We start from the raw sequence: 12,616 nt of genomic DNA on the forward strand, positions 1-12,616 counted from the left end.
GCTAAATCAAGGAGGTTATATTCCATAATTTAGGGACCTAAAGATATTTCTAGACAAGGCTTTCCTTTTTTTTTTTTTTTTTGGTAATTTCCAAAAATATCATTTTTTAACAAATTTGAAGACTGCATAAATTCTTTGAAAATTATGTTCATTTCCATTTTTTTAACTTTTTGTAATTCTTTTTAACTGAACTCCAATGCCCTACTCTCATGCTTCAGGTTGTTTTATAGACCATCACATTACTATTACTACCGTGATGGTCATAATAGTATTGTAATGGTCGTTTTAGAACATTGAACTGTGATAGTACCTTGATGATCCGAATATCATGGTCCTAATAGACCTGTGACGCGCATTGTGGTAAATTTTTTATTATAGAAAGTTAAAGAATAGGTATGGATGTAGATTTCAAGCAATTTGGGTATTTTTCAAATTTATTAAAAAAAGGGATATTTCTAATAATTGCCTGATAATTATAATCCTTTTTGGAATAGAAGGGATAGGGTCAAATAATTCCAGGGAAAATGGTTCTAAATCTTTTTCTTCATCATGATGTTTGATTTAGAGAATGAAGGGCCGAGATTGAAAGCATCTCTTCACTTCATAGGTCACCTCAAATCAATTGTCCAAATTGAATCCGAGATGGAATGCCCTACCCAAAAAACTAGAAATAGGAGTTATCCCATAGAAGGGAATCAGTCCACTCAGAGCTTCTCTCTCTCATCTCTCTTTCTACCCCACGTTCTAACCCTAGCTAGAAATAAAGGGAAGGTGCCATGCCTCACTTAGGTTTCCATTTACTTGGGTGCATGACCTAGCCTATATGTTTTGTGAAAGCTCGAAGTATGTTTCTAGCTATGCACTTTCATACCTTTTAGTGTTCGGTTGGATTAGATAAACATATCCAAATATAGAAAAAACATCAATAAAGGTGATGAAGTGTGACATCTTTCTATAAGCTTAACCATTGAAGGGCTCTTAATTGTCGAAGTGGATTATATTCAATAACTCATGAGCTCTCTCCCTTTTATTGAATGATATTTTAGTCATTTTTTTAGACAAGCAGTGCTGACAGTTTGAAATTTTGGTATTATTTAGATTTGGAATAAGACATTACTTTATTAATCTATTTATTTTGTCTTTTCTTATGTGGCCAAGCTTAAGATGACAAGTATATGCATCAACAACTATTACACAATCAACATAACCAGAATAAGTTGAAATTTTATTATTAGCTTTCTCATTTACATGAAGAAAGAACAAGTTGTGGTCATCAATGAAGTGTCACCAAACATAAATTTGTCCACGCTTTTCAATTGATACTTTCAATGATCGGAAGCGGATTTCAAAGCTCTTTCTAATGACAAAATATAAATCAGTTAATACAAGGTCAATTGTCCCTATATACAACTATAAGTTCCTACACCTAATACATAAGAATAGATGTTGATCTCCATGTAGATGTGTTTCTCTCCAGCTTTTTTTTCTTTGAAGTCATCGAAGAAGCATTTTGAGGTTGCAATATGTCGATTAGCGCCTGAGGTTACCCATCATCTTTTGATGTCGTGGTCTGCCATCAGGCACTCAGAAACCACACAAACAACTTCATACCTCTTGCTTCTATTTTTCGCTATTATTTAGATTTTGTGGGTTTCTATTCTGTGGGCAGCGGTTCTTGAAGTGACCTGACTGACCACATAAGAAGTATTTTGGCGGTCCTAGTTTAGATTCTTCGTTGTAGGGCTTAGTTCATCTGTTTTTGAACCTATTGTTCATCTTATTAAGCTTTCTTTGAAATTTAGGATTGGGTTAGCTAGCCTTGGAAGGTCCTTGAGCAAGTATGAGCTCACTCGTTTTATCTTTGCTCATATGTTCTTGTTTTAAGGGTAGTTGCATAGGTAGGTTTGTAAGAGATTTGACATTCAACCTAAGTGCAATTGTTACCCTCCTCCATGTAGGTGAAAGGCTATTTAAGATTGTAGAAACTTGCATGTGCTCAAGGACTTCTTTCCGAGCAATGGCTAAGTCTTTAGCCGTAATAAGCATTTTGTTTACATGTTCCACTACATTATTACCTATTTTATTTGAATGAGTTATATTGCTGTAATAGCAATTGGAGGTGTGTTTCAGATATTGAGTCATACTTAGTTTTTATTTCCTCCAGCATTTTCTTTGATGTTTTATGATGCTTGAAAGCCTTAATAAAGTCATCTTGCATAAAAGTTAACATGGAAGTTTTGCTATGAGGTCATCTTCTAAAATTTTTTCGAAGTTTTTTTTATCTTTTTCAGTTGGTTTATCATCAACTGCTGGTAGATCATCTTTTAGTACATATGTGATTATATCTTGGATGAGGATATATTTCATCTTCCTCTTCCACATCCCAAAATTGTTTCTGCTCAATTTTTCAACTTTTAAAAGTTTAGCTATTACAATTCTACTAGTCATTTGCTAAGTTTTGTGTGAACAACCTAATACTTTCTAAGTTCTAAAGAAGCTAAACAAGGCACCAAAAATTTATTATATGGTCAATACTTGTACAGAGATAGCTGCAATTATTTCATAAAACAATAACAGTTATTAAGTGATGCATTAAAGAAAATTTAAATAGGTAATCTCTCAATCTATAAGTAAGTCCTAGGACTATCAAGGATAAAATTCCCCCTTATATTTACTTATTTGGGGTGCAAGAGCAATATCAAGGGTGTGTGAGCCCTTATAATAGAATAACAAATATCCAGTATGAGATTCTTTAGAAGACAAATTAATTTATGTATCACACCAAGCCAGTAAGTGCATTAATTGCGTTCAAATATCAACAAAATAAGTCTTCCATAAATTTTTTTTTAAATGGAATATCAGCAATATATAAGGCAACAAAATAGCAAAATATGAATTCTCTAGGTCATTTGTTATCTCATTAGGGACCGTTAGATACAAACAATATAAAATAATGGATTCATACCAAAATTAACGCTTAGCAGTAGGAGATAACAAAATCAACCCTTAGAAGGGTTTGTAGGTACACAACAAAGTTTGGAGAGAGAACACGTGGGCTAAAGGTTTGTGATGGGCTGGCATAAATAATAGAGAGAGAGGGAGCGTTTTATGGCATGCTCAAATAAGTGCCTCCTCTAAAGATGAGTTATTCAAAACTCTCCTTAGCCCCTTCAAACACGTTTCAAAAAACAAAAACAACTGTCCATAGTTGTTATCATCAATACAACGTGGGATCCAATCCCAAGCCCTTATTTTTGTAGATGTTGCAGAGAGTTCCAATCCTAAACCCTTATTTTTATGGATGTTGCAGATAGTAAATCAAAGTGGTCAACTGCCTCTATTTTTATAGATGCTGTAGAGAGTAAATCAAAGTGATTAACTAAAAAAAATACTTAGTCAATCCCATATCACACAGTATTATATATCCATATCACAACTTATCAGACAAAGCAAACAATAGAACCGTAAGTGGAGTCAACTCACCCTCACAATTCAAACACTAAACCAAACCCCATAAAAAATGGGATAAAGGTGATTTGAAATTGATTAATACAAAGGGAGTGCACGCATACTTATCCTTTAATTAATTAACACTGTGAACCAAGATAACGTTGTGAACCAAGATAAGATAGCAACATGTGATATTTGAAGCACGATTGATACACAAAAGATAAACTGGGCATACAAATCACTTTAGCTCTATCGTTAAAAAAAATTCATAGTAAAAAAAATAGGGAAGATGGAACCCGGATGCTCTGATACTAATGATAGTAAAAATTGATGAAGCGTGGATGAGACTAAACCCGATATCATAGAAGGGGTACCATGAGGCTGGTGATCGCAGAGCCCCGAATTTTGCTCCCTTTGCTTTTTAGAGAAAAAAAATGTACGCCTTTTCTTTGTTATTCGCATCATCTCTCTGGCTTACCATTTTATAGGGAGAAGAAAGGGTTGTATTTCTCCAATGGGTCTCTAAGAAAAAAGAGGTGTTCATTGATCTCAGGGATATTCATCCAATGTTCATATAGATGTTGGACCATATGAACGTTGGATATAATTTTGAGATAATTATAATGAACACGGTTTCCTCACTTGTAGGCTATGATACGTAAGGCCTCATAGCCATACGTGTGAACAATTTTTTCAAACACATTTCCCAATCAAGTGGTTCGTATTTTCAATATTACATCTTGCTTGCTCGATGAGAAATCAATAAATTTTGATTTTGTCAACCAAATAGTTTAAACTTTCATTTCTATTAAAATTCTTTAGTATATGTAGAAAGTCAAACATGCACAAAATATGCATATCATGATAAATTTAATCCACATAAATAGAAAGCCAGCTGGGCCTTTCTTCAAATTTTTAAAAATCTGAATTGTGAAGTTCTGTTTTGTCAAAGATACCTTAAATCTCTCCTTTGCTCACATATTCCAAAAGCGTTTCTCCCTTGGAATTTTGGTTTGGGCAGAATCGTAGGCCAGAGCGACAAATGGTTCATAAGAAAGAGATCTTGTCTCGGTCTTGTTCGCCACGGATCATAATTCAAGGGGGCACTATAACCTACCACTAATGACAAAGTTCATGCACGAATCAAAAAGGGGTTATTAGGGGTTTTATTGTTATATTTTGTTTATTGATTAATAAAAAAGGGGTTGTCTATAAAGAGACCATTTATTTTTTTATGTATGGAGGTCACAATCATTCCGACTCGTTAGATGTCAAATTGAATGGTTTGGAGTGAGTGAGTCATAAAATACGAGAAATTTTGTATTTTTGGGAACTTTGTATCTGTTCAACAACACTCTTACAACCACCTATAATGATGTCAAATTGGATGGATTAGAATGAGTTACGAAGTTCGAGAATTTTTTTTAGAGAATTTTGTATTTATTAAGTAGCACTCTTATCATCATCCATTTTGAAATTTAAAAGATAAGAATGATTATGATCTTCATGTACAAAAGATAAGTGGTCTTTTTATGGATAATCCCTTAATAAAAAGTTTCGAATATTTTTTTTTTTTTAAAAAAGTGTAGTTTCCTTTCGCATCGATTTTGGGTGTGAAAACTCGCCAAGCAACCTTGTGCTTAGCTCCGCTTGCAGTACGGCTGCATGAAAAAGAAAGAATGAGTAGATTTGGATACTAACACGCTCCATCGGCTTATCTCTCTCCCCTTCTTTCTTTTTTTCCCTTATTTTCAGAATTTCTAGATATTTATGCTTCAATTCTGGTGCCCATTTTTCTTGATAACATACCAGTCATGAAACACAAAGGAATTTATTATGTATTAAAAAAGAATTTGCTGGAATGAAGTGAAAAATGGGAAAAAGTGATCAAAATTTCCAATTTCGAATCTTATAAAAGCAAATATCTTATAGGTTAATTACATATTGAAAAAAGAAAAATATCTAGAAGGCCAATTCCATGGTTAGTTCTGAATACCCATTATGACATTCAATATAAATTTGTTTTTTTTGATAGAAGTCATGAACTTTATTAATAAATCCTTACGAAAAGGAGATTACATCAGAGGAAACAAAAAGAGATGATAGAGTTGTGCCTCCTTTAGCAAGATAGTCTGTCAAAGAATTTGCTCTCCGGTAAACATGAAGAAAGGCGATAGATAACGGTTTGACTATGTCCATGATCTGAAGCCAACACGACTTTAACTCCCATGAAACCTGACGCTCCTTATTGCACCAATGAATCACATTCATAAAATCACCCTCAATCACACATGAATTGCCAATGTTTCTAGTAAAGATCTTCAAACCTTCAAGAGCCCTTAGTAGCTTTGTATGATTTGTAGTGGCTATACCAGCCGGCCCTGAAAGATAAAAATGACTTCACCAAATGCATTACGGAGCACCCCTCCTATTAATCCACTTAAGGACGGTTTTACCCATAAGCTTCTTGGTCTAACCTTAAAGCTTCCCATGAGAAAAAGATGATGCAAATTTAACAAAACATCAGGTTGCGAGAATCCCCCACCATTCTTTAGTAATTGATACCCAATACCAGATGGAAACTTTAATCTTGGATAGCACTCTCTCAAATGGTAAACAAACCCCGTCAAAAATCCGTTTACTCCCATCTTTCCACAATTCCCACAACACTGCCCCTCTTGCTATTTTCCAAATCACACGACCCAGGGAAGGTAAAAATGTTGAAAGGTTAACTGTGACACAACACCAATCGCAGATTGGGGTAGAATAGAGTTCACCCCAAGTAACCCAAACAACCAATACCAAATCCTAGAGGCAAAAGGGCAATGAATAAACAGATGGGGACCAGATTTACCATCCCGTTTACACATCAAACATATATTAGACAAAATTTTTCCCCTTTCTATCAAATTATCCACCATCAGAATCTTATCTTAAGAAGCCAACCAGATAAAGATCTGAACCATATGAAGGATAGGCCACTTCCAAATTTGAGCCACTACCGGAAGGGGCCATCTCTATCTATCATTAAAAAGAAGATAGTAACAAGATTTCACTGTAAAAACACCGTCACTTTCCATCTCCCAAACTATGTCATCTGCCCCTCTATGAGATAAATATACTCCCTTCAACATACCCATCAACTGATTCCATTGGGAGAAAAGGACTTCATTCAGCCTCTTATAGGGAAGATTAATATTCTATTAGATCATACTACCTCTAACTTCAGCAACCTCCGCTACTTTGGCATTGGGAAGACTCACCTTCAAAAACAGATATGGGAATATAGCCTTAAGAGAATAATCATCCAACCATTTGTGGTGCCAAAAAGATATACTCTCCCCATCTCCCAGCACCCACCAAAAGTATCCCTCAATCATAGGTTTACACTTAAAAATACATTTTCATAAAGCCGATATATCTCTGCCTCTACCTCCACCTATCCATAAATCATGTCTATCCATATCATATTTCGACAATAAGACCAAATATCAAAGCTCATCCCTTAAATTAAAGCTTCGCACCACCACTTACACAGAAGAGCCTCATTCACATTTTCAACTTTCTTAATACCAAGACCAACCTCACTTTTAGGGGTGCATACACGATCCCACCTCAACAAATGATATTTCCTCTCCTTCCCAAACAAACCCCAAAAAAAGTTATGCATTATTCTCTCGATCTTCTTACACAAAGAGGCTGGCATCTACGACAAAGATATATGATAGATGGGGAGGCTTGCTAAGCAAGATCTTAATAGCATAACCCTGCCACCTTTTGGTAGGTACTTTGGCTTCTACAAATCAAGCTTAACTTGAATTCTTTCCAATATATTATCCCACAATGAAATAGAAGGCCGAGAGTCCAAGATGGGTAAACCTAGATAAATAAATGGAAAGCAACCAACTTTGCAACCCAAACTAGAGGCCACAGTGTGTGTGAGGGATGAGAAGCAATGAATTCCAATCATGGAGGTCTTATGGAAATTAACTTTTAAACCCATAGCCACTCCACAACGTTCCAAAAATCTAGTGATATTACTGATTTGACTGTTATCTACCTTACAAAAGATTAGGGTATCATCTGCATAATGCAAATGAGATACACTAGGACCCATCTCAGCAACTTTAAAACCTGAAAAATTCTGACAACTTTCCACCCTCTTAATCATCAAACTGAAACATTCAATGTAAATAGTAAATAAGAATAGAGACAAGGGATCTCCTTGCCTCAAACCCCTCGAGGCATTAAATAAACCAATCGGGCTCCCTTTAAAAAGGACCGAAAAATGTGCTGATGAAAGACAACCAAAGATCCAATTCCTCCATCTATACATATTATTTATTATTTCCAATAATACTCCCCATTCCACCCCATTATAGGCCTTTTCTATATTTAATTTAATGATGACTCCAGGGAGTTGAGTTCTCAATATAGAATGAATACATTTTTCAGCCACCAATGCACAGTCCGAAATTTGACAATCTTGAATAAAAGCTGATTGGGTGCTAGATATAAGGAAAGGTAACACCACTTTTAAACGTACCATCAATACCTTTGCCACTATTTCGTAGAGGCTGGAAAGTAAACTTATCAATCTAATATCAGACAACTCTAAAATAACCGATTTTTTAGGAATAAGAGCAATGAAAATCGAGTTGACCCCTTTAAAGATTTCCCCCCTATTCATAAAACCCCTAACCATTTCCAGCAATTCATACTCAACCAAATCCCAAAATTTACGAGAGAAGAAAAGCAGAAAGTCATTAGGACCAGGAGCTTTATCACCTGGCAATAAGAAACTATTGTTTTAAGTTCTTTTAATGAAATATCCCTTTATACCTTCAACTTTTGCTCTTCAGCTAAGACTTTGAAAGGCACTCTATCCAACTTTGGTGTAGAAGACACCTCAGTTGTAAAGGCTCTATTAAAATGGTTCACAACACCACTTTCCATAACGCCATTATCCTTAAAATCAACCCTTGGAATAGATAGAACGGAAATATCATTTTCCTCCCTTCTTACACTTGCAATAGAATGGAAGAATTTCGTGTTTAGATTACTCTCCTTTAACCATTTAGTTTTTTACCTTTGCTTCCAATATAGCTCTTCCAACCTCGCAAATCATTCAAAGATTTCAGCTTGGCACTTCTCTCCACTATCAAATCATCAGTCAACACACCCAAATTTTGGATATTGAGATCCAAAAATTCAATGTCCCCCAGAATCACATCAATTTTGGATTTGATATTATACCTATTCTCTTTTTTCCAGTTGATTAATTTATGGTTAATGTTAATCAACTTTTTATGTAACTTGAAATCCAAAGAACTAACTGAATTAGTATTTTCCCAAGTCAACTTAATGATCTCTATCATTGCTTTCTCCTCAAGCCATCCAATCTCCAATCTGAAGGGCCTTGGCCCCCCTCTCTCCGAGCTGGTATGCAATAAAATTGGGGTGTAGTATGAAGACAAACGTTGTCACACCCCAAGAATTTACAATACTATTATTCCTTAGATGTGACGGACAAAACATATATACATCTATTGATAGGACAAATTTACAGTGGCGAGGTCTTACATAGTAAATAAAGAAAGCTAGCACAACAACAGTATCTTCCAAGGTTGATCTTGACTAGCACTCAAAATGAATCCGTAGTTATCCTGAAAAAAATGTTTACCACAGTTCGATGAGTTTGGCTACTCAGTAAGTGATCATCATAATCCTAAAAATAATCATGATTGAAAGATATCAATATTTTCCAAAATGAGATCTATTAACAGAAATGCATCAACAGTTTCACTTTCAATAAATGCATAATTTAAGTATAATCCGAGTAATTGAAATGCTTATAACACTTTTAACGGCAGTACATAATTCAAAGGATTTCACAAAATACCCTACTGGCGTCCCAAGTAGGTCACCTATATACCCCATCAGCGTCCTGATGGGTCCACTTAATCCCTATCGGCGTCCCAGATAGGTCCACTTAATCCCTCAGGTCCACTTATACCTCACCGGCGTACCGGATGAGTCCACTTATACCTCACGGGCGAACCGGATGAGTCCACTTGCATACTTAAATTATTTCTAAATCTCTTTAAACATTCGAAAGCAGCAATATCATGTACTCAACATATCACTGAAACCATTAATATGAATTTCACTTAAACCATTAATAACAGTCACTCTCTATAATATTTCAAAAATAACCAATCAAATATTTTGGGCTCAAATTTAGAAAGGTCGCAGTTTGTAAAGGCATTCTAGCATAATTACCAATTTAATATGTATAGAAAAACTCTTATAAAAATTCAAGAATACAGAATTATCACAATTTATGGAATATCAATTCACAAATAAACATTTCACAACAATACTATAATCAATTGCAAAAATGTCAATTTTTAAATAATAAGGCAGTCATTTGCACATGAATTTTACAATGTCTAAATATTCAAAACAGTAGAAAGAAATATCACAATTTTACTAAAAGCAAAAATATCACATTTATTTCTACCAATAGACAAGAAAAATAAATAAATTTATTTTTCTAATTTACAGCATTCAAAATTTCTAACATAGATAAAATATCACAATTTTTATTAAAAAGATTATTTTTCAAGATAATGGGGTCACGTGCGCATAAAATTTATCGCGCCTAAAATTCATGATAATAAGCAGAAATAATTATTTCATTTCATTTTTAAAAAGAATGGATTATTTTTCGAGACAATGGGGTCACTTACACATAAAACTTATAAAATAAAGATCCTGGACGGAAATATCACTATTTATTAAAAACAGACTATTTTTCAGGAAGACGATGTCCCTTACCCACAATTATTTGAGAGGGAGCTTCCGATAAAAAAATTCGGTTCGAGAGAGAAGTTCACTGTGTTTCGACCAGAGAGAGAGATCTCAAAATTTTGTTTTAGGGTGGGAGTGCTCACATCCCCTATTTAAATTCTTATAACGTATTATTATATTATTTTATTACGCTCTACCTCATACTTGAGGTGTCGCGTTAAAAGTCTGCTTTGATCGTACGAAAACCACGTCCGCTAAAGGACGTTGCCAGCTGCAAGCAGCAGGAGGCAAAAGCAGGTAAAAAAAAAGTTAAACCAAAGTAAAATTTTTGAAAATAGTGATGGTCCCCAAGGACCATCATACTCAATCAGACCATCACCTATTAAAAGCATCATTTCCACTTTTTTTTTTTTTTTTTTTTTTTTTTTTTTTTTTTTGAAATTTTAGGATTGTTACAAACGTGGTAAGACCTTGACAAACGATAACGGAAAGGCTTCTGCCCAACTCCCAAATAGAAAAAATCTATCTAACTTTGACATATATAGATTAGTGATACGTTGATTCGACCATATATTTTGAACCCACTACCACTAAAGCCACGAGGGAGTTATTTTCTATAAAACTGTTAAACATTCTCATAGCTAAATTGATCGAAATCCCAGCCAAACATTCACCAGGCCATCTGATAAAGTTAAAATCCTCTCCAATACATACATTAAAATTAAAATTATGAATCACATAACTCATATCATTCAGAAACCCCTCTTTTAAGGTAGGCAAATTCAAACTACAAACATTCATCAAACCCCATGAAAACCCTTGCATAGGGCCATGGAAACTAAGAAGTAAACACCTATCTTTGACAACTGTCTCAAAATTATGTAGGATTAAAGGGTCTCACAAGACCCACAAACCACCTGATGCTCCAATAGTATCAATACCACAAAAAGCCACTGCCCTTGAGCCCCATACCTCTCTAGCCCCAGCAAGATTTGGGCTAGGGAGTGTGGTCTCTTGCAACAGTAACACCACAAGTTTATGTTTAAGTACCAAAAATAGAACATCCCTCTTTCGTCTAGGATTCCCTGAACCCCTTATATTTCAAGATAAAAAATTCATTAAAAGAGAATGTTAGAAGAAGAACTTGGTCCATCAGGACCTTGCCCTAAGTAGAACTCCTCAAGCATGAGAGCATCATCCATAGCCGAGTCCGCTAAGTCCGAAGTATCTGTTGCATCACAATCCCCCTTGGCACCACAATGTATCCTCCGTGAGGTCAATGATGGTAGGTTCATCAAACACAATCCCCCTTGGCACCACAACAATGTTTTTAATGATCCCATGAGCCTCCAACCAGGAGGCGATCTAGAACCCCTGCAAGGAAATTTCTTCTTTTTAGGGGCCTTCCCTGTAACAATTGGGACTTATCATCTTTTGTTGAAGTCTTCAATGCATCAACTTCTGCAGCCTCCTTTCCTGCCTGCTTCAAGGCCTATCTCTTAGCTTTAACCTCCTTCACAAATACCCCCAATGGCACATTTAGGTCCATGCCCATATCTTGAGTGATTGCACCAATCTTTGTCTCTTCAGGGTCAACAGAATGATTGATCGTAATGTCCTCAGCAGTAGGTAGCAGAAGTAGAGGGGCCTCCATTTGGGGTATCATATTCAAGGGGGTAGGCTCTTCCACTTCTGCCACAATTGAGTTCGGATCAAAAGAGTCCACCTCCTAGTTACTACCCTCTTCATTCACCTCCTGGTCACTACTCGCTCCAACGAGTAATGGTGACTCAATAACAACATCATGTAACTCATCATCTACCTCTACAACCATTACGACTAACAGATCAATAAGTAAAAGGTCAAAATGGTTTCTAGGACTCTAAGGCTGACCTTTTATCACAACGGTACGATAAGGCAGAGGATGCATGCTTTTCGATCTCCAAAGGAATAGCGGTAGATACCAAGCAAGAGTCGGCAAAGGACCCTGATACCAGCCTTTTGAGATGAAGACCAGAAGAAGGAATCCCCACCCTGCCAAAATATTTTCCTTCCCTGTTGAGTTCAACGGCCTCTTTTTGGGGACGATATGCATGTATTGCAAATCTGCTACCACAAAGATACGCCTCTCACTTTCCAAAGCCACGCCATCAATCGCCTTTTTTTCGGAACTCGCACCATCAGAAAGAGATGCTTCTACAACACCGCCAGAAATAGAATGAAGTGCTCCTGCAGGACCACCATCAACAACACTCTGATCCAACTGAGCCGCACGGCCAATGACTTTCTCCAAATGTGCCAACAATTCAGCTGATTTCTCCCCATTGTCAGTTATAGAAGGAATAATTGACAT

Source organism: Amborella trichopoda, chromosome 7 (assembly GCF_054954075.1).
Source record: "Amborella trichopoda isolate Santa Cruz 75 chromosome 7, AtrichopodaSantaCruz75HAP2 v2.0, whole genome shotgun sequence".
In the NCBI taxonomy this organism is placed as follows: Eukaryota; Viridiplantae; Streptophyta; class Magnoliopsida; order Amborellales; family Amborellaceae; genus Amborella; species Amborella trichopoda.